The sequence below is a fragment of the Lissotriton vulgaris genome, chromosome 7 (assembly GCF_964263255.1).
Source record: "Lissotriton vulgaris chromosome 7, aLisVul1.2, whole genome shotgun sequence".
NCBI classification, from domain to species: Eukaryota; Metazoa; Chordata; class Amphibia; order Caudata; family Salamandridae; genus Lissotriton; species Lissotriton vulgaris.
In genome coordinates this window covers 1,757,922,354-1,757,945,709 of record NC_141695.1, presented here as the reverse complement: position 1 = coordinate 1,757,945,709, position 23,356 = coordinate 1,757,922,354, and the positions used below count along the sequence as shown (strand labels likewise).

At 41.6% G+C, this 23,356-nt stretch overlaps 1 protein-coding gene across 2 annotated transcripts in view; it reads right to left on the bottom strand.

Moving 5' to 3' along the window:
- The window catches only part of LOC147706598 (cell adhesion molecule CEACAM6-like), a 452,704-nt gene that overhangs the window by 314,114 nt on the left and 115,234 nt on the right, over positions 1–23,356 (bottom strand). The gene's annotated exons all lie outside the window — the stretch shown is intronic.

Sequence of the window (23,356 nt, the reverse complement as noted above, 5' to 3'; positions counted from 1 at the left end):
GGAAAACCCCTAAGAAAGCCTTAAGAAATCTATGTATGGAACACTTCAACATTCTAAGGCTTGGGAGTGAAGTCAGTAAAAGATCTGTGCTCGAACACCAGCCGCTGCTGACTACTTATAAAATACAACCATACCTAACCATTGTGACTTTGGGGTTTGAACGCTTTGTCCTGACGAGATTCAGGTTCAACATTTTTCACCACTTGGTTTCATATCCGGATAAAAATTACTGGAATAGAACTTTGGCCCCCTGCCCATGTGACAATGTATCCACCCAGTCCACCTTCCATCTTGTACTATTATGTAAATTATACAAGAAAGAGCGTGCTAGATGGTTGAAACAATATTTGAGAGGTGGGGCATGGCGGCAATGTAGATCGGCTTATCTGAATCTCCAACAACTAGGGAACCCTCTGTGTATTAGGTCTATGTCGATGTTTTTAAAAAGTGTTTTGAAACTACGGAATTCACTATGAACTTTTGATTAATCGATTAATCACCCCAATTGATTTAATACTTTTTTACAATTATTTATTATGTGTATTTGCAAAGTGACATATTTTGTATGAACTGCTTTTATGATTTTTAAAAAAGGTGAAAATCGAATAAAGCTTTAAAATTGAAAATTGAGTGCAACAGTAGGGAAAGCGTTGGATTGAGTAGGGGTAAAAATTACTATTCTCACTCCAGAGAGTGCAACAGTAGGGAAAGCGTTGGATAGCGGGAGGGTAAACATTACTATTCCCACTCCAGAGAGTGCAGCAGTAGGGAAAGCGTTGGATAGCGTAGGGGTAAAAATTACTATTCCCACTCCAGTGAGTGCAACAGAAGGGAAAGCGTTGGATAGCGTAGGGGTACAAAATTACTATTCTCACTCCAGTGAGTGCAACAGTAAGGAAAGCGTTGGATATCGGGAGGGTAAAAGTTCCTATTTCCACTCCAGAGAGTGCAAAAATAGGGAAATCTTTTAGTAGCATAGGGGTCAAAATTACTATTCCCACTCCAGAAAGTGCAACAGTAGGGAAAGCGTTGGATAGCGTAGAGGTAAAAATTACTATTCCCACTCCAGAGAGTGCAAATGTAGGGAAAGCATTGGATAGCGGGAGGGTAAAAATTACTATTCCCACTGCAGAGAGTGCAAAAGTAGGGAAAGCGTTGGATAGCGTAGGGGTAAAAATTACTATTCCCACTCCAGAGAGTGCATCAGTAGGGAAGGCATTGGATAGTGGAAGGGTAAAAACTACTATTCCCACTCCAGTGAGTGCAACAGTAGGGAAAGCGTTGGATAGCATAGGGGTAAAAATTACTATTCCAACTCCAGAGAGTGCAACAGTAGGGAAAGCGCTGGATAGCGTAGGGGTAACAATTATTATTCCCACTCCAGAGAGTGCAACAGTAGGGAAAGCGTTGGATAGCATTGGGGTAAAAATTACTATTCCCACTCCAGAGAGTGCAACAGTAGGGAAAGCATTGGATAGCGTAGGGGTAAAAATTACTATTCTCACTCCAGAGAGTGCAACAGTAGGGAAACCGTTGGATAGCGTAGGGGTTAAATTTACTATTCCCACTCCAGTGAGCGCAACAGTAGGGAAAGTAAATACTTCATATATTAATTAACAAAAAAAATATTAATACCAATTACAAATTAATTTAAAATAATTACCAATTTAAAAAATATAATAATTAATCAATTAGAAATACAAATAAAACATATTTATTAAAAATCATTACCTATTAATACAAATGAATTACCAATTTACAAATAAATATTTAGCAGTTGAAAAATAACTAACAATTAATTAAAAATAAATACCAATAAATAAATTAAAACATTTAATCAATTATTATTTAATTACTTCCCACCCTATTCCCCTATAAACCAACAACCCGCTACAGAAAAAAATTAACATAATTATCAATTAATAAATTAATAAAAATTAATTACCAATTACAATCTAATTATTTCCCCAAAAAATTAATTAACAATGAATTCAAGATAAATACCAATTAATAAATTAAAACATTTTATAAATTATATTTAAATTACTTCCAACCCTATTCCCCTATAAACCCACAACCCGCTACAATAAATAAACAAAATTAACATAATTATCAATTAATCAATTAATACAAATTATTTACCAATTATAATTTAATTAATTACCAATTAAAAATGTATTAACAATTAATTCAAGATAAATACAAATAAATAAATTAAAACATTTAATCAATTATAATTAAATTACTTCTCACCCTATTTCCCTATAAACCCACAACCCGCTACAGAAAAAAATTAACATAATTATCAATTAATCAATTAATAAAAATTAATTACCAATTACAATCTAATTAATTCCAAATTAAAAATTAATTAACAATGAATTCAAGATGAATACCAATTAATAAATTAAAACATTCAAACAATTATAATTAATTATTTACCACCCTATTCCCCTATAAACCCACAACCCGCTACATAAAATAATTTAATACATTTAACATAAATGATCAATTAATCAATTAATAAAAATAAATTACCAATTATAATTTAATTAATTACCAATTACAAATTAATTACCAATTAATTCAAGATAAATACCAATTAATAAATTAAAACATTTAATCAATTATAATTAAATTACTTCCCACCCTATTCCCCTATGAACCCACAACCCGCTTCAGAATTAAACTACGCAAAAATTAAATACCATAAAATTCATTACTTAAAATAAATTATAAAATAAACATACACTTTTCACACATATACTAACATAAAAACACTTTAAAAAATTCGATATTAATCAACAAACAATATTTTTAACATCTATATTATATACTTCGATATTTTCACTTTCTATATTTATGTAAATCGATATTAACTTACTTACCTCAAATTCGATATTTTTCTTGTCTATATTCTGTCCATTCGATATTTTGTCCATTACATTCGATATTTTTGTTATCTATATCCTGTCCATTCGATATTTTGTCCATTCTATATTTTTAACTCGATAATAATGCAATTCTATATTTTTTTACTCGATATTATGACTGTATACCGGTTGCGATATAATGCACAGGCTTGTGCAAGAGTCCATTCTGTGACCGAAAACAATGGTGTGAGCAGCTTGAACTGGCATCTCTTCTGAATGGGCAGCCAGTGGAGATCTCTCAGGCATTGGGTGATGTGGGTTCATTTGGGAGGTCCAGGATGATTCTGGCTGTGACATTCTGTATTGTTTTGAGTCTTCAGAGGAGCTGGTTGGAGATGCCGGTATAGAGGGCATTGCCGTAGTCAAGGCGGTTGATGACGAGGGCCTGACTGACGGTCTTTCTGGTAGTGGTTGGAATCCATCTGAAGATTCTACTGCACATTTAAAGGGGTGCCGCTCACGGACTGCTGCTGTTACCGGGATCTGAGGGCAGGTCGTCGTGGGACCCCTGCGCTGTGTCAGCGCTCACTCTCCCTGTCTGTGGTGCTTGAAGGGGAAAGGACTCTGACTGTGAAGCAGACGCCGAGGGACTGCGAGGTCCAGCAGGCTCTCTGCCTACACAGCTGCTGCCTCTTCCCTCGGCGTTCCCGCCCCCCGCCTTGGACATCTAAAATACCTATCGCGGCCCCCGCTCCGCGGGAGCCGCTCACGGACTGCTGCTGTTTCCGGGATCTGAGGGCAGGTCGTCGTGGGACCCCTGCGCTGTGTCAGCGCTCACTCTCCCTGTCTGTGGTGCTTGAAGGGGAAAGGACTCTGACTGTGAAGCAGACGCCGAGGGACTGCGAGGTCCAGCAGGCTCTCTGCCTACACAGCTGCTGCCTCTTCCCTCGGCGTTCCCGCCCCCCGCCTTGGACATCTAAAATACCTATCGCGGCCCCCGCTCCGCGGGAGCCGCTCACGGACTGCTGCTGTTACCGGGATCTGAGGGCAGGTCGTCGTGGGACCCCTGCGCTGTGTCAGCGCTCACTCTCCCTGTCTGTGGTGCTTGAAGGGGAAAGGACTCTGACTGTGAAGCAGACGCCGAGGGACTGCGAGGTCCAGCAGGCTCTCTGCATACCCAGCTGCTGCCTCTTCCCTCGGCGTTCCCGCCCCCCCCGCCTTGGACATCTAAAATACCTATCGCGGCCCCCGCTCCGCGGGTGCCGCTCACGGACTGCTGCTGTTACCGGGATCTGAGGGCAGGTCGTCGTGGGACCCCTGCGCTGTGTCAGCGCTCACTCTCCCTGTCTGTGGTGCTTGAAGGGGAAAGGACTCTGACTGTGAAGCAGACGCCGAGGGACTGCGAGGTCCAGCAGGCTCTCTGCCTACCCAGCTGCTGCCTCTTCCCTCGGCGTTCCCGCCCCCTCGCCAGTAGTGATTTAATTTCGATCCCTTTCCCGCGACGCGGGACGCGCGCGGGACATAGCCCGGGCGAAGCCCGGGCAAAGGGCGGGCCCTCCACGGCCCTCAAAGGCCGGAAAAGGACAGGACGGGCCACCCCCCTTGGCTGCCACATTGTAGGCATACTATATAGTAGGTAAAGACCCCCTGTAAGATTCTAGTGTTCCTATTAGTGGACTCTTTCTCACATCAAGGCCCTACATTCCTATACCACCATGAACCATTTCACCTACGAAGACAGCAGTGGGCAAACGTGCTCCCTGCTAGATGAGCTGAATCTCCTCTGCAAAACCACATATGCCTCATTGGATACTCCCCTTCTGCCCAAAAATGTTAGTTCACTTTCACATAAGGCTTCACCTCGAGATCCATCCATATTGGATAATAAATTCTGCTGTCCGAATACACAAGGCAATGAGTCCCCTCTGATCCCATCTCCATCCACTGCAAACTCCCCAACGATCCCTCTGTCTGCGGAGCTTCCAGAAGCCATAGCACCCCCTTCCCAACTGCAATTAATACCCATTATCGAACAACTGCTTACTTCTATGATAGCACCCCTATTAGAAAAAATGAACCTGTTAGGGGAACGGCTTTCCGTGATAGAGAAAGCCATTACGTTAAATCCGCTGGTTGGCAAACATAGTGCTACAACCAATTGCCCTAAGACTCCCCCTACACATCCAGGCTCAAAACCTCCTGTGCAGTATAAAAGGCATCAAATAAAACCCACTGGCCCTACTGCTTCAGAGCAACAAACACCTAATGTCCCCACTAAAGTTTCCCTCCCACAGCTGACCGCACCGAGAGTAGGTCAAAAGAAAACTAATTCTATCCATTTACCTCCGGAAGCGGCCCCATACGTGTGCATCCTTGCGGGTGTACCTTCTCTGCCACCGGGAAAAATTGAGAGACAATATGATTTAGTCAATAAAACCAAATTTTGGCTCTCAAAAAATAGACCATTGCCTCCCAATTTATACGGAGTAATAAGGAGTGTTAGAAGGGTTGGTTGGCTGGGCTCTCTTCCCAAAGACGTTGCGGGGGACCTGGTACTCGTGAGATTCAGGGATCGAAACATAGTACCTTATTTGAAATCCTGCCCGCCTCGAGTAAGAGACGGCCCAATATCAATATGGGACTTACATGACTTTTACCCCATAATCCCGTGCTTTCCCCCCTGAATATCTGGATATGTAACAAAGGCTAACCATGAACTCCTGTGTTTAAATCATGAACCCCATTGATACTGCCATAATCTTAGAGCGGAAAATAACTTTCTATGTCAGGGACCCTTCCTTACTGTACGCTGGTCATTTAAAATGTTTTTTATTCTAAATTGTATTTTATCATGAACTTTTATGGTTTTGTTTTTCAAAAGCCGAATAAAGTATATTTGATTTGATTTGATTTAAAGTGTATGGAAGCAGGAGGAGGGAAATGCATTGACTTTTCGTTTCATGGTCAGTTGGTGGTCAAGGATGATGCCGAGGTAGCGTGCATGGTCAGTTGGTGCGGATGTAGGTCCGTGTTCTGAAGGCCCCCAGCTGTGGTATCATGCAGCAGCATTCTTCCCGAAGATCAGTACTTCAGTTTTCTCAGAGTTAAGTTGGAGGCAGCTGTCTCTCACCCATTTGGCTACGTTGGTCATGGAAGTGTAGAAGTTGATTTTGGTTTTTGAGGGATTATCAGTGAGCAAGATGCTCAGTTGAGTGTCGTCTGCGTAGGAGATTATTGTGTGATGACAATGTCTGCGAGGGGGTCATGTAGATGTTGAATAGGCTTGGGCTGTGGGATGATACTTGTGGTTCGCCACATATGATGTCTTTGGGGCCGAGGTGAAGGAAGGCAGTCGGATGCTCTGTGTGCATGCTGTAAGGAAGGAGGCGATCCACTTGAGGGCATCTTGCTCTATGCCTATGTTGTAGAGTCTGTTGATGAGAGTGTTGTGGGAGACGGTGTTGAGGAGAGGAATGATCGAGGAAGATCAGGGCCACAGTTTCTCCGCGGTCGAGGAGTGTTCTGATGTCGTCTGTGGCTTCAATCAGTGCGGTCTCAGTGCTGTAATTGGCACAGAATCTTGATTGCGAGTTGTCCAATAGGTAGTTTTGTTCCAGGAATTCAGAAAGCTGCTGGAAGATCAGAAGATAATTTTTTAGATCACTAGGGTCAGCAGAGACTTTCTTCATGAGGGGTCTGACATTGCATGTTTCCAACTGTCCGGGAAGGTTGCTGCTGAGATAGAGGTTTTTCGGATGCTGGTGAGTTTCATGCTGATTGTGTTCATTGCAAGTTTGTGGAGATTGTGGGGGCAGGGGTCATGGGTTCCCAGGAGTGGATAGAAGACATGATGGCTGAGGTGGTCAGGGTGGTGAACGGAGACCAGGTGGCAACGGTTTGGCTGATGTTTGCTGGTTGAAAGAGGTCATAGGGGTTTAGGGTGGCGGGTTGGAGGTTGAAATTGTCGTAGATGTTGGTGATCTTGCTGTGGAAATAGGCTGAGCGGGTAGGGTAGATGGTGTCCTCTATGGTTGTTGGTTTGGAGAATTCTGTGAATATTTTGAAGAGTTAATTTGTGTGGTTGGCCACTGAGTTGATGCAGGTGGTGATGTCTGCTTTCTTGGCTTCCTTGATGTGCAGGTGATATTTGCTGAGGGCTATTTTGTGAGCTGATCTGGCGGTGGAGTTCTATGTGGTGCCCCATTGTTTCTCCAGTTGGTGGCAGTTGTTCTTGGTTGTCCTGAGGTCTGAGGTGTACCAGCTAGCATGTTTGGAGGTTTTGTTGGATTTTGTAGGTTTCAGAGGGAAGACTCAGTCAGCGATGTTGGTGATCCAGGCAGCGAAGTTCTGGATGGCCTGGTCGAAGTCTGTTGAGGCCTTGGTTTGGGAGGTGTTGAGGGTCTGGAAACACTGATTTTCAGTGACTTTGCTCTAGCTGCTGTGTCGGGGGGGGTCTGACACCTGGTGATGGTATGCTGGGCATCAGAGATGGTGAAGTGTATGATTGTGTGGTCAGACCAGGTGAGTTCTGTGGTGTGGCTGAATTTGATTCTGTCGCTAGAGGTGAAATGGGGTCAATGTTGTTCAGATTCTCCAGGAGGGTGATGGAGCTGGTGTCTCCGCGTAGAAGTAAAAAGGAGACTTGGGCATACACGAGAAAACTACTCAGAAGACACATTAAATAAGTACCTTACCTAAAACGTTGTGGTGGTATGTTTTATGGTTTCTACAAATATAGCAGGACTGTTTATTACATTTGTGAGTCTTGGTGGTTTTCATTTAGCTCACAGTATCACATCTAACCTCTAAACTAACTAGGGTAACAGATGTTGTTGGCAAGCTCAAATATAACACTCTGTAGGAAATTCACAAGGAAAGTGGCAAAGCGTGTTGTTAAGCCAAGAAGGCTAACAACAAGCTCCGTCACTTTAGAAACGCAGAGCTGCACCATTTATACAAGAATATGGTGCAGCCCTGCATTTCCCCCTGACTTTGTGCTAAATGCAGCTGCCTAGCCCCAATGCAGGCACCCTTGCACCATAGTACAAGGGTGTCTGCGTTGAGGGGAATGATTGTTTGTTTGCAGGAAGATGTACCATCCTTCACATAAACAATCTGAATTGGCGTTTTGAAACTTCTATGTATGTGGCTTAATGCAGCACACATAGAAATTGCAAAACTTCATTTTTTTAACGATTGTTTATGTGCAGAAAGGACACCTTCCTGCACATAAACAATCAAAATTATTTTGCTGTTTCTATGTGACCCGCACAATGCAGCACACATAGAAACAGCAAAAACAAGGAGAAATTAAACATTTCTCCTAGTTTCACCATGGTAAGACCAGGTTTTCCATGGTCTTAATTTTGGCGCTGCCCCATATTTACACCACCCTTGTAAATATGGGGCAGCATCTAAATCAATGGGTGTCAAGGTGGAATACCCACAGCAACACCCATTGCCCTCCCCTTTCACGCTACTATAGCATGAAAGGGTGCCTTGTTTACAAGGCAGCGTTAAGGCTCGTTAAGTGGCTTAACACTGACTTGTATATACGGCGAAGCCTGTATCACCACCACAATGTCTTTAATAGTGACGTTGTAGTGGCGGTAGGGGTTTGTAAATATGCCCTTCTGATTTCCAAGGAATCGATCAAAACAAACTAACCCTTTCATTTGTCACTTTTGCATGCCGATGGTAAACACAAGATACCACAATGCATTTTCAAACATTTATTGGAATGATCATATTCTTGTATAAAAAGAGTAAGCTGCGATTATTAGAATGATGAGACATGTTACTGTAATCAGCATTGTTAGAATTTTATTTTATTTTATTTGAAAGGTTTTATATAGTGTGAACATGACTCTTCAGGGTATCAGAGCGCTGTACACAACAGCATGCAAAATAAACAGGAAAAGGTAAAATGCTAAACATGTAGGTGCTCAGGTAAGCAGAAACATGAAAAGGGAACAAACAACATCACAGAAGTTATAAAGCAGTGCAAAATGCATCATTGAACGTTAAAATCAGTGCTGTACTAAAGAAGTAAAAGTTAGTTTGGGTGGCTTCAGCTCTATTGTTCCAGGTAGCTATTCAGGAGCAACACTCTGTTTTTCATTTTGAATGTTTCAATCAAGGGGTTAATTCTTATTTCAGAATGGAGAGGGTTCCATATTTTCGGAGCAAGACCAGAGAAGGCACGGTTATACGATCTCCTCTTTTTGAATTTTTGTAGCTTTAGCTCTAGAGTATTAGAGCACCTTAGGGCTCGATTCAAGCTGGATAGTTGAGGTTTTTATGCAGGTAAAGGGGAGTGTTATAATGACTCTCTTTTTGCATCAAGCAGAATATCTTGATATGAATCCTTGCTTCAAAGGGGATCCACTTGAGTTGCATTAGATCTGGAGTGATTTGATCACGTTTTCTTGAACCTGTGATGAGTTTGGCAGCAGAGTGCAGAGTAGCCCTCGAAGGGACCAGTCTAGCTTTGGGAAGCCCAGTTTGGGTCACAAGTCTGTAATCTAAGCGGAAGATAACAAGGGATTGGACTGCTAGCTGCATGTCATTAGGAAGGAGGAATGGTTTGATTTTCCTTAAAGTGTTGTATTGTTAATTGGCTCCTATAGATGTTTCAAAAATGTGATCTACTATCTGAACAATTCAACCATGTTAATTGTTGCTAATGTTTGCCAACTACTATCTGTATCTACACTATACTAAAGAGAGCATAGTGGTAGCATTATTCTGGCACAGCAACCGAAATAGCCTAGCCCCCATACATTGGTCGTAGGTGTCAGGAAGCGGATCACAGTGCACAGCCTATCTTCCTTAGCAGGATGGAGGTCGGAGTCAGCAGGGCTGCATCTCAGTCACAGTCTGCAGGGGTTTTGTGATAATTCCCAGTATGGAAATGTTCCAGTCAAAGTGTTGAAGCTGTTTATATAATAAAATGCTTATCTTTTCAATTGGGGCTGAGGTGCAAACAGCTCATTTGGTTTTGTCTAGATAAAATGAAGAGTCTCCTAATGAGCACAGGAAGTACGGAAAACAGTGAACTCATGTTCTTGTTGTACAACCCTGGTACCTGCTGTACAGACTACAAGGCACCAGTACCTATCGAAAAAACACATACAGCACATTCATGTGTGAGCAGAAAAGTGGAGAAATATGGAAACGAGCAGCACGAGGTAGAGATGTCAATTTAAGGAGTTGAATATAAAATGGAGAATACATGCAAGCCACGCCACAATAGTTCAGGCAGGTCCAGTTGCTGTCTAGGCAGGTAAAGTTGCAGCAGGTCAGCTCGGCAGTTGCAGGGAGGCCTCTGGAGCTTGTTGCGTGCCTACAGATTAGACAGGAGGTCAGCCAACTGACCCTTAGAATCACTCAGGTAGCCTAGGAAGATGGGAAGAAATCCAGTGTTCCTTCTCAGACAGCAAGGCAGGCCTCTGACAGCAGGGTAGGTCTTCTTCTGTAGTAGCCACAGGCTCAGGAGTATTCTATCATATTATAATGACAGCCCAATACTTATACCTAGTGCCAGGTTTGAAGTGGGAGAGATGCCAAGATGTCCCTTCCCAAATAGTTCTGTAATCTCCTTCCTCCTTGATCTACTCCCAGGATGGCTGGAGTCACAAAAGGCTAGTGTGAAGTTATTTGTGTGTGTGCTGAGGCAGCTCCTTTGAAGTGCAAGTGTGGTGACTTCTCTGCCCCTCCCATCAAGTCAGGATGATCGATCCTACTGTAGTGTAGTTCCTATTTTCCCAATAGGCCCTGTGCATTGGAATAACATAAACAGTAGTAAGGACATAGAAGTGCGGATCTTCCAGGTCTCCACTGACTATGCTAAACTTAATTGGGTTTGTTACCAACTAGCTCAGAGGTCACTGGAAACTTTCTTGACTGAATAGGAAGTGATCAGCTTCCCTGGTACAGACGAGAAGGGATTCAGTTTTCCAACAACCGCATAAACATGACAACCTTGCTCCTTAGAATAAGAGTCAATCTCTAGAGTCGTGTGAAACAATAGACAGTTATTTTACTCAGTCAGTTTTGTGCAGATTACTTTCACCAATATGCAGAGAATAGAGAGACGGGCGTTTTCAATAAAAAGGTATTATTTATTGAACAGTCTTTCTTCTCGTACAAGAGAAATGAATTGCCACAATTGCAAGACTTGAGAGTAATATTTTGTACATTTGTACAGTTTTTGTAATGATTTTACCTATTTATTCATGATATTTATAGTTTGATTTTATAATGGTTTTATATTGGTTTTAATACTAAAGGTTTACACATGTACTTTTATGTATTGAACTTGCTTTTATGACAATTGTCAAATAAAGCTGACTTGACTTGACTTGCAAGACTAGTTAAATATAAAAAGTGCGTACAGTAAAATGAGGATTGCGAAATAATGCTGTAAAAAGCATTGATATGGTTTCTTAGCCATACAATGGTTTAAAATGAATAAAACATATATACATTCATATATACATTATGCTAACGTACTCAACTGGTGCTTCTAACTACGCCTACCCCAGTGTACCTGACCTAAGCCTAATACTTGGGAGGGAGTAAGTAAGTAGCTTTAAGTTAAGTTGGTTTTGCCAAGGTTTGCTTCAAAAATTCTCTCTAAGGGTTTAGTCAACACCATACCTCTGGAATAGAATGTTGGAGGTCTTGTATCTCCTTCCAGGACTCGATATCCCAGTCACTCGCAAGAGTAGGCTGGAAACGCCGGAGCTGGATTTTCTCGGCAGGAGAAAAGACAGCGTCTCTCTCAGCGCGTCGAGGAGGAGGAGGAGGAGGGGCAGCGTCCGTGGGCAGCTTGTATCTGCTGGGCTTTGCAGGGGACAGCTGTTCTGCTCCTATGTTCACCACACCATCGTTCGCCGATGTCGTTGAGGCAGCGATAGCATCAGTATCAGCGTGGCAGCGTTTGCTTAAGGCAACGTTGGTAATATTTATACCTGAAAGGTGCCTTGTTTGACGTAAGTTTTTGGACATAAGACGTCAATAAAGATGTCACTAGGAAGTGATCGTCTCTCAGTGCTCACCCACTCTACGAATTTATGTCCATCAATTTACTAAAAACTATAGCAAATGATGCCTGTGTAACATTACCCACCCCAAAATACATATATGCATTTGAAATGGCGTATTTGAAATACATGGAATGTACTGTACGTCTTTAAGCACAGAAATCATTCAAAATTATAGCATATGTAATCAATGAACGATTTTGCGAAAAAATTACACATGAAATATCTCTTAATACAGAAAAGAAGGGCGAGATAATTTCATCACATATAAATGCATTGCTGTAAAATGTGCTAGAGGCTGATGTAAAGTTATTATGTCTCTAGATTTACCTAAAAATAGAAGCTTCTGTTCTTTAAGAATAGGTCTACTTTAAGCAAAGAGTTTTCGTGCCGGAAAAGGTAAATATTTTTAAAAAGTGTTCAATTAAAAAAATAAAATTCTTGTTGAACGGGGGAATAGAGTTCCAACGCTTTTCAGCAGTTTTTGTTGATCAAAACTTAAGGCCGAATTCAGAGTTCATGGGAACGCTGTGTGTCGGAATGCTTTTCTAAATTATTGTTTCTGTTCGGGGGAGAACATCATATCAGACAGGCTCTCAAAGAATTGGTCTACAAAATCAGGTGACAGTTCGACCAAGTTCGATAGTGCTGTAACTTGGCAGGTGTGAGAATGATTGCTATCATCAAAGTCTGGATCAGCAATGCTCACCTGGGTGATGTTGCTTTTATTTCTCGCTCTACTGTCACCACCTAGTCGTAGCACAGGAGTCTCAACGAATGCCGTCATCAGGATTGGTAGCCTCTGGGGACAACACAAGGCATGAGCCGTTATCGGACTTAGCAAAGTATTGACATCCATTGGTACTGCTGATGGAAGTGCAAGACAGATGTCCAACACGCACTCATCTCCGCATAGCATACATCGAAGCACAGGTAAGATGCAGGTCTGCCATATAGGTCTGAATGAAAGAAACCAGGTCATGTTCAGATCTCTCAGCCTGGCCAATCCAAGGACTCTAGTCATTCTGTCCCGGTAGCGTATTGCTAGGATCGTTTCTTCCATCCCTGTCGGAGTCATGTCTGAGTTTTGGCTTGCCATATCGGAGCAGGAGGGTCAAAAATAAAATGCCTGCTACGAGTCCCAAAATCAGGGGTATGCCGCCAAAGACTGAATGGGCAAAATTAGGAATGATTCCCAGAATTGCTTGAAATGGTGTTAGCAGTCCCGTAAAAATCGTATTAAATATGCCTGGGATGCCTGTGGCACTAGACATGTTAAGGAGTTGGCTAAGCATTTCTGTGAAATGCACGGGGCAATTTGTTGATAAAAGGTCATGTATCTCCGTAGCCGTCCTTGCAACTAGGAGATCATATGTCTCTTTTGATGACGTGATGGGCACTGTTGTCTGCAAAAGCACAGACTTCATTCTGCTTAAAGTATCAATTCATATAGAAGAGAAATTCAAACGAGGCCATATGGGAGTCTCAGTGTCTCCAGGGCCGTTTGTAAACAATGCTTGCATTCAGCATTTGACCATGGATGTTACGCTTACAAGATAGGCTTTTCCTGGCAAAAGGCCACAACAGCTGTGATCCGTTCTTAGAATGTAACTCCCATTTGCGAGTTGCATAAAGAAAGGCTCTATCTGCGTTGCAGGTGTGACATGTTGGTGGCATGAAAGGTTGTTTGAATTACCTTCACAGGCTCCGTGTAAATTAATACCCTGCCACAGAAGTATACTACTTAGTGAATGTTTACAGTTTTCATCACTAAGAAATACATTTTTGTTGCTGTCACTATAGCATGTGTGTGTATATGGTAATTTCCATGTTGACTTAATGTATCCTTTACCCAATCGTTCATACTGGCCAGTAGGTATGGATTCAAGGCAATTTTTAAATTGGAAAGTTGTTATCGGAATTGTGATAATCCCGTGTATTATCCATTCAATGACAGGACTTTCTGACATTGTCAAAGGTAATCTCTCAAGTTTTTCGATGCTCAGGATTGTATAGTCTGCTCCTTTCTGTGCCAAGCTGATTTGTTTATCAGTAAGGTTAAAGATGGAAAACAATAACGTTGTGTTGATTACACGCCAAGGCACATAGCCTGAATGAAGATTTTGCAGCGTCCAGCCTACCTGTACAATAGAACGCAATAGCGACTGGCCATGCTGTAACATTAGCAAGTCTTTGTCTATTATATCTATGGCAGATGATACAATACTGTCCAGTGAATATATTCTGGAGGACAGAGTCATTAACCCATTGTCCACTACAGAAAGTGATTTTTCCAAATGAATACGATCAATTTCTCGTATTTTTTCAGCTGTTTCAATTTGTGTGACTTTCCAAGCCTCGTTGTATGCCGCATAGATGCTGGTCACTATGAAACGCTTTTGACGCTGTTTGCGTGGTCCCATAATAAAATCGCGCAAATCAGCACCATCTTTAAGTAAAGATAAGTGTTGCTTAATTTCAGCCAGTGTGGATGATTCTAGCCACTCAAGCCACAGCTTCCCTACACTGTATGTTGTTACTATCCCTGGATGTTGTCTCTGGGAGTATCTAGGGTCTGGTCTGGACATTGTTAACCCCTGTGTTCTATTCAGGAATCTATCTTGACAGTTGTTTGTGTCAGTAGGCCAGATTCACCACTTTTTCCAATCAGGTTGTGTTCTGTTTAAATGTAAAATTTTATATACGTCTATTTCAATATCTGTTGTTGCATTATCAGGTATTGGCTTTGGAATAGATGGTTTGTTAAGGTCTTTAACCTTAGCTAGGCCAAGACAAGTTGTTTGTTGAATTGTTTCATTTAAAAACATTATTTGTTCGGCGATCATGCAGGCTCGAAATAGTGCTTCTAGGCCTTGTACCTGCCAATCTTTTGTACCCCAGATTGTTTTTGTTTCAATGTTATTTTTCCAATAATCAAAACCAAATGTCATCATTTTTTCATAAAATGCTTCTGAATATATCAATTTAGTATTTGTCAGCATTGTTTTCAATCCTGTTTTATCTAACAGTTTGTAATAAAACGTTTCTGCATCACTGGTGTTACACCCTGAGAAGTACTGAAATTTCTCATAGAATGTTTTAGAACTGCTTTTAGGTGGAGTAGCACAATGTTCCCATTAGTTATACTTAAAAACATTTCTAGGTTGTGCAGATTTATGCAAGTAATGATCACCATAGTGTGTGTAGCAGAACATCTGTTCATAACTAGACGAACCTTGTAAATAATCATGTTCTGTGAATCTAGCTGACATTACTAAATCAGACATCATATTATTAATACTTTCAAAATCCCAATCATCAGAGAATGTATTAGGTTTTACAAAGTCACTTAAGGAAACCTTGAATTGATGAGGATACTTCAGGATTTCGACCGGACCATATATTTCATAGTCAGTTTTCTCCCATACTACCCCCCCGGGTATTGGAATGGCTGTGACATTTACTGTTGACAGTTCTCTTTTCTTCACGTGGGATGATCTGTGTGGTTCGAGGACTAAATTGAGGTTCTGACTTGCTGTGTTCATTGTACTATATTTTCCCTCAATGAATTTTCCCAAACAAAGTACCATGATGAGCCAAAGCAGGAGGAAAAATACACCTAGACCAAACCAGAACTCTAACCATGGAGAAATAAGGTACATTTCCTTGAGTTGATGAAAGAGTTCAGTTGCTTTTTCTTTAAAAGTCCTTTTTGTTTCTGGCATCACTTCGGGGTCGCTTTGATCCTCAGAAAAGTTATCGAAGTTGATGAAGTAGCCAGAGGCAGTTCTGTCAATTGTTGGAATTGTTCTTTCCATTTGTCTTTCGGTAGCACATTCTGATGCCACATCATTGTAGACTGGTGTTTCTTGACGAACTGTTTCAATCTGTGTCTCAAGAGGCACGAGTTCCATGGCATTATTGCATAGTCCGTCTCTGTGCACTGCAGGCTGATCGAATGTGATTAGTCTTTCAGTTTGAACCTCTTGGATTGTTGCAAGTTTGGGTATTCTGTTGTTTCTCGGGAGTCCACTGGGCCTACTGTTGATTATAGGCCACATGCTTGTGGTTTTACCAGGTCGATTGATACAACTTTGTTCTCCTTTTTACCAGCAAGGGGCGGTAGTACTACTGATCTCGTTCCGTTGATTGCTAAGACAGGTACTGCTTTTCTGTAAGAAGGCCCAAATTCCTTCTTCACCGCTATTTTTTCTCTGACTAGATCCCCAATCTTTGGAATCCAGACAGGCCTTGCTGGGGCTGATGGTGCCTCGTCAGTGGTAGCTGGCTGTTGTTTTAACTTTATGTTTCTTAAGGATTTTCTTGTTTCTTTCAAGTCCTGTAAATAGCCAAACGATCTTTGATGTCAAAGTCTGTTTTCTTATCTTCTACCACTGATACCTGACTATCTAAGTCCTGAATTAGCATTCTAGTTCCGAACAATAGTTCGTATGGCCTGAAACCTTTTAGAGAATTTCTTGGCAAGTTGTTTAGGCTTAACTGGACACTTATTAAATGTTTGAACCACCCAGCACCTGAACCTAATACCTTCGCTGTTATAGATTGCTTTATGTCCCGTTTTTTTCTTTCTACCACACTGTTCCCTTAGGGGTGTGACGGACAAGAATACCGCAATCCAACGCCCATGCTGTCCATGGCCTCCTTATAAGCTCGAGAGCTGAAAGCAGGACCCTGGTCAGAATGGAACATGGCAATTGCGTATGTGCCGATAAAGACTCGCAGATCTTTTATAACCGTTCTGGCGTCAGCCGAGCGCTGGGGCCACATTTTTTAAGTGGGTTTAGTCTAAATGATTAATAGGATGCTGGATGGCATGTAGACAGCATTACGCTGTTTCTAATTGGTAGCCGGGCAACAGACTGGACCAGTGCACTACTGCGATCCCTGTCACAGTCGGGACAGTTCTTTACATATATTTGATGTTGCACGCTCATTCCCGGCCACCAGTATACTGATTGGAATTCAGTTAGAGATTCCTTGATCTTTTTGTGCCTAGGACCCAATCCCATGTGTGCATCTGCTATTAAAAGTATTCTCCTGTTCATGTGTGGAATTACCCTATCCCCCACTCCAGGGATTCGAGCAAAAGGAACGGAGTTTGCATCAATTAAGTATGCATAATTGAGTGGATAGTTCACGGGTAGTGCTGCACAGTCGCCTTTTACGGACGTTTTTACTGCCAGCATGGTTTCCCCGTCTATGTATTTTTCTGAACACTTTTTTGTGGCTACGGAAGCCGGTTTAGTTGCTTCCGCTGTGGCTGTATTAGCCAATGAATTCCCTGCAACGTGAACGCCATCACGTTGATGACTCAAAGTGTGTATCACGTGAGTCTTTTGTAGTTCTTTCTGTAAAAGAGCTACCTGTTTCCAAAGCATTTTATGTTTTATTGTGGCACCTGTGTCATCTTTGTAATCATTTTGAATCCAGCTCTGCAACCTGTTATTGTAAGAGTTGACGCAGAAATGCGAATCGCACACGATTAGTGTCGGGAATTCACGTTCTGCATTTTCAAGCGCCATCTTTAAAGATCTGATTTCAGCTCTCTGAGCCGAACAGTCTCTAACTGATCCAGTTTTTGTTATTTTCGGTCTGAATTTACCGCACAGCCAACGACCTTTAACAATCGCACCGGCTGCATCGTAGGATTTGTTCTCTACGTTGAAATGCTGTACAAATCTATCTGTATAGATTATACAGGCGTACTGTGGGAGAGGCAGAAGTTCGATTGGCAGAGGATATTCTTCTTCATATGTCAAATCATTCAGTTTTTCCAGTTGCGGGGCGAAATAGTATTTCACATCTTCCGCTCCAAGAGAATCTACACACTGTATCCATTTCGGATCCAGTGACACTGTGGGCAGATTTACTGGGCTGAATAGAGCCTCGAAGGCGCATTCCGCTGTGAGGATATTGATCCTTCTACCATGTGCTAGTTCTCGTTCATTCGCGAATGCAGTTTCTACTGCTTTCACGGTATTTTCTGTGAGACTGAATGTTTTCTCCGCTTGTGTGTACAAGTGAGATTTAATTGAAATTGGTACCTTTTCTTCCTCAATAGAGGTCAGGTACGTGAATCCGCATCCTCCTGGGATGACTTTGATTACAAGATCGCGTGTGTTGTCACGTGTATCTAATTTTGTTTTTGCTAACATGTCTGTTTGCAGTGATCTCAAAATTTCTGTGTGTTTTTGAGTCCAAGTGATTGGTTTAAAATCAGGTTTAATTAGTTCGTAGAGAGGTTTAACTCTCTCCGCATAATTTAGAATGTAAGTTCTACCGAAATTCAGGAAGCCTCGAATCGAAAGTAAGTTTTTCAGCGTTTTTGGAGCTTGGAGTACAGCGCACTTCGCTAAGAAGTTGTCCGCTAGGCTTTTTCCTTCACTTGACAATTCGTATCCTAAAAATAATACTGTCAGATGGGCAATTCGAGACTTTTTAAAGTTGAATTTGTAACCCTCTGCTGCGAACCCAAGTATAATGGTGTTCACTCTTTTCAAGTGAGTCTCCAAGTCGTCGTCTGTGAGATAGATATCATCTACGTAAGATAATGCCTCATCATCATATATTTGTAGTAACTCTGTTACTCTGGCTGAAAATAGTCCTGGGCTGTTCTTGAATCCCTGTGGGAGCCTACAGAAATTTTTCTGAGACCCCATTACTGAGAAAGCGGTCAAATATCTGCTTTCTGGTGCAATGTTTTGACAAAAGAAACCATTAGATATGTCTAATGTCGTTTTATATTTTTTCCTAACTATGTTGTTCATTAGTGCAGCACTATGCGAATTTTGTACTGCAAATGTTTTACAACATGCATTAAGGTGTCAGTAGTCAAAAACTAGACGATATGAATTGTCTGGTTTGGAGACAGGAAACAAAGGATTGTTCATTTGAGAGGTGCATGTTTCAATCACCCCCTGGTATTCAAGTTGATCTAAAATCTCCCTGACTTGTTTTTTAGCTTCTTGCTTAATGGGATACTGCCTTTGTGCAGTCGGTTGACTTTTTAACTGGATTTTGTGAGGAGGAGAGTCCTCATCCCATCCTACATGATTTTTATATAATGCTGGTGCCTGGGCTACTGCCCATTTCCTTGCATAAGTATATTTTTGGTGAATCGGAATGTGATTCGAGAAGGCAGGCATAATCATTTCTTCGCCACGATGGCACTCCCTAACAAACTCTGGGGGCCAATCTTTTTCAGCTAACAGAATGTCATAGTCTTTTGAGAGTTTATCCCAAAATAGACCCCTTATTTTCCTAGTCGTATCACCCTCTATACGCAGTGTTATTTCGTATATCTTATGGGGCTCGCTAACTCTGGTGTCGGCAGTTTCTACTTGAATGTATTCATTCATGTCCACTGTCTCCAGATGACTCATCAGGATCTTGCGAGCTATGGTGATTTCTGCTGCACTGTCTAGCATTGTCTGTGCCCACTCCCCGTTTTTCAACTGTGTCCTCAGTATTCTCGGCATGTTCGATTACTCTATTACTGGCTACCTTCTGTCTTGGAAATTGAGATTTTTTTTACTTTGAGCAGGTTCCTTGTCTTTGGACTTGGTGTGCTCTCCTGGGTCTGACCGTCCTCTTCTTTCCGATTTCTGCGAAAAAGATCGAGAGGGACGTGTATCAATACTTTGATATCTATCAGGCTTCTTCAAATTATCCCTATTTCTAAGGTTATATCTTTTCTCAGAGGGCTCCCTCTGGGGAGACTGGTGTTCTCGAGTCGGAGTTCTTTCCCTCCGTCGAGGAGACCTTCCTCTGGACTGGAAAACTTTTTCCTTGGGAGTGGATTGTTTATTTCCATCCCAGCTCTTTTTAGGAGTGTTTGAATTATTTTCAATAAATAATTTTTCAGGATGTTCGAGCAGTTGCGGCTTTACTGGTTTTCCACCCAAGCTGTCTCTACCTAGTTCTTCATAACATTTTTCTATAATTCTGGCAAGCTCAATTGGTTGATCTGTTATATCTGTTTCCTTCAACTTCTGGCGGATCGTTTTATCCTCCATTGTCAATTGAACTAACTCTCTATATGCCTTTGTTAATTCTCTTATTTTGACTAAGAGTTCTTCACTTGACATTTTATCAATGTCTGGGTGTGGTGTGTAGCTGGCTAGAACCGGCCACGTTGCTCCTGGTCTACCTAGTGGACCGAGCCTGGTAATATGATCATTATGTTTTAGGGCGCCTTTAAACCAGAGCAAATGCTCTTGGAATTTTAATGGGATTTCAATCTCCTCGAAAGGAGCGTACTATTCCGGTGGATCCCCTATTTTATAATAGTGGAACTCGTGTGTTGTGGCAATTTTATCCATGAATAGACTACCTCTGTCTGCCGATATTCGTGTGCCTCTATCACGAAGACGACTGTGCCACCTTGTGTGGTCAGTCCATTTTCTATAAGTTTTGACGTTATAGATTTTCTTAAATGTGCCGGGATGATTATTGCACCCGGTTCAGTAGTCCCGACAGTAACCCTGCTGAGTCGCATCTACTGCGGCATCAGTTCCGTTGTTTTCCATTGACATTTTATAAATGCAGGTTTTGCAGAGCAGGTCTCCAAGGAGACAAAGATTAGGTGCACAATATTTTGGAACACTGTATCCTTCAATGTTGAATAAACCAGAGCTTTACATAGGAATCTCTTCCTACTAAGTTCGGGCGGATTTTAACCTTTCACCCACTCCAGACGTCTATTGGAGTATTTACGGGAGAAAGGGGTCTGTGTGAAAAATGCAGGACTGAGTTACTCTAACGTCTTGCGTTAGTTTATCGCCTTACAAAACGTTGGGCGCCATGTAGTGTAGTTCCTATTTTCCCAAAAGGCCCTGCGCATTGGAATAACATAAACAGTAGTAGGGACATAGAAGTGCGGATCTTCCAGGTCTCCACTGACTATGCTAAACTTAATTGGGTTTGTTACCAACTAGCTCAGAGGTCACTGGAAACTTTCTTGACTGAATAGGAAGTGATCAGCTTCCCTGGTACAGACAAGAAGCGATTCAGTTTTCCAACAACAGCATAAACATGACAACTTTGCTCCTTAGAATAAAAGTCAATCTCTAGAGTCGTGTGAAACAATAGACAGTTATTTTATTCAGTCAGTTTTGTGCAGATTACTTTCACCAATATGCAGAGAACAGAGAGACGGGCGTTTTCAATAAAAAGGTATTATTTATTGAACAGTCTTTCTTCTCATACAAGAGAAATGAATTGCCACAATTGCAAGACTAGTTATTATAAAAAGTGCGTACAGTAAAATGAGGATTGCGAAATAATACTGTAAAAAGCATTGATATGGTTTCTTAGCCATACAATGGTTTAAAATGAATAACACATATATACATTCATATATACATTAGGCTAACATACTCAACTGGTGCTTCTAACTACGCCTACCCCAGTGTACCTGACCTAAGCCTAATTCTTGGGAGGGAGTAAGTAAGTAGCTTTAAGTTAAGTTGGTTTTGCCAAGGTTTGCTTCAAGAATTCTCTCTAAGGGTTTAGTCAACACCATACCTCTGGAACAGAATGTTGGAGGTCTTGTATCTCCTTCCAGGACTCGATATCCCAGTCACTCGCAAGAGTAGGCTGGAAACGCCGGAGCTGGATTTTCTCAGCAGGAGAAAAGACGGCGTCTCTCTCAGCGCGTCAAGGAGGAGGAGGGGCAGCGTCCGTGGGCAGCTTGTATCTGCTGGGCTTTGCAGGGGACAGCTGTTCTGCTCCTATGTTCACCACGCCATCCTTCGCCGATGTCGTTGAGGCAGCGATAGCATCAGTATCAGCGTGGCAGCGTTTGCTTAAGGCAACGTTGGTAATATTCATACCTGAAAGGTGCCTTGTTTGACGTACGTTTTTGGACATAAGACGTCAATAAAGATGTCACTAGGAAGTGATCGTCTCTCAGTGCTCATTAGAGTTCTATTACTAATCAAAACATAGCAAGCGGGGCTTTCCCAGGTTGCTGAGTTTTTATCTTGTTGAAGAACTCGGAGTGTAATCTAGGAATCTTAGATAGTGGCTTCTGCTGTGTCATTTGCTCTAATGAGCTGCAGAGGAAGCTGCAGAGGAAGAGATTCTGAAATGTGGCTCTGATCGTGTGAGGCCAGAGACGAGTTTCTGAATATTGCATTTGATCGGTTATGCCAATATAGGGGTACAAAGGGATTATAGCCATATAGGGGCATAAGGTCACAGTATTGATCGGGTCCTAGATTAGAACGCAACACTACTAACTCCTAGCCCTTCTTTGTAATACTGTCTGGGAGGAATACACAAAGGCCATCTGTCAACTACACCTATTCATGTGGTTCCAGGATACAGGCTTCAGGCATCAACTGGTTAGGACATAAACATTTGAACTTTCTAATAGTGAAATTGTCTGAATTGTGACTCAAAATCCAACTTTATCATTAAAGAAGGTTTTAAAATGCAAAGCCTTAGACACCAAACATGACATTTCTACCTGTTCCCAAACAAGCGTTACCACTTATGGAATGAAATAAGGTAAACCAATGTTATCCCATGGGAGCGGTAGGTCTTACAGTAGTTAACAACGAACTTAGAGTTTTTCACTACCAGGACATGTAAAACTTAGAAGTTTTAACTTTTCACCCTATTCTATGGGCTTTTTAGGGCATACCGTAGGGGTGACGGAAATGTTTTAAAAAGGGTTATTTTGCCTGGTTGGATTGACAGTTTAAAACTGCAAACAGGATACAAAGGCAGCCCAAAGACATGTTTAAAAGCCTACTTAAGTCCTGCAGGCCTACTACTAGAATGTAATTTACATGCCCTAGGTAATTGTAGTAGTACCACTTTTTATGGACTTCTAAGTAAAATCAATGTGCTGATTGGGTGAAAGCCAATTTTGTTATGTCTAAAGGAGATACAAGGCCTTTAGGACTGGTTAGTAGTAGTAGGTTAAGAGTCCTGAAAGTTAACAAAAACAGATTCCAAAAACAGGAGAGGCGTGAGAAAAACATTTGGGGTGATGCTGAAGAGACCGCTAAGTTCAATAACCAGCCTTAGGTAACGTTTTTTTCACCATAGAAAATATTTGTTAGTGTGCTTTGATTTTAGTAAAGATTCCAGTTATAGAAAATTTCTAAGTGTTAACAACATGGAAATACTAAACATTGGCAAAAACAGTAGGCTTGACAACTAAAAGTGAGTTTCATTGTTTGCTGAGTTTGTGTATATCGGATTATGTGTGATCAAGTGATTAAATGTACACATTAGTCTAAGTGGGAATAAAGAGGTGCATAAAATAAGGTAGATGAAGTGAGTTTGTTAATGTGTTTTTAGTAATCAATTGCCACGATTATTCTGCCATTTCATGTGTTAATAGTACCTGGTTTACTAGAACATCTGTTATCTTCCCAAGAAGCATATAAGGTTGAGCTTGTC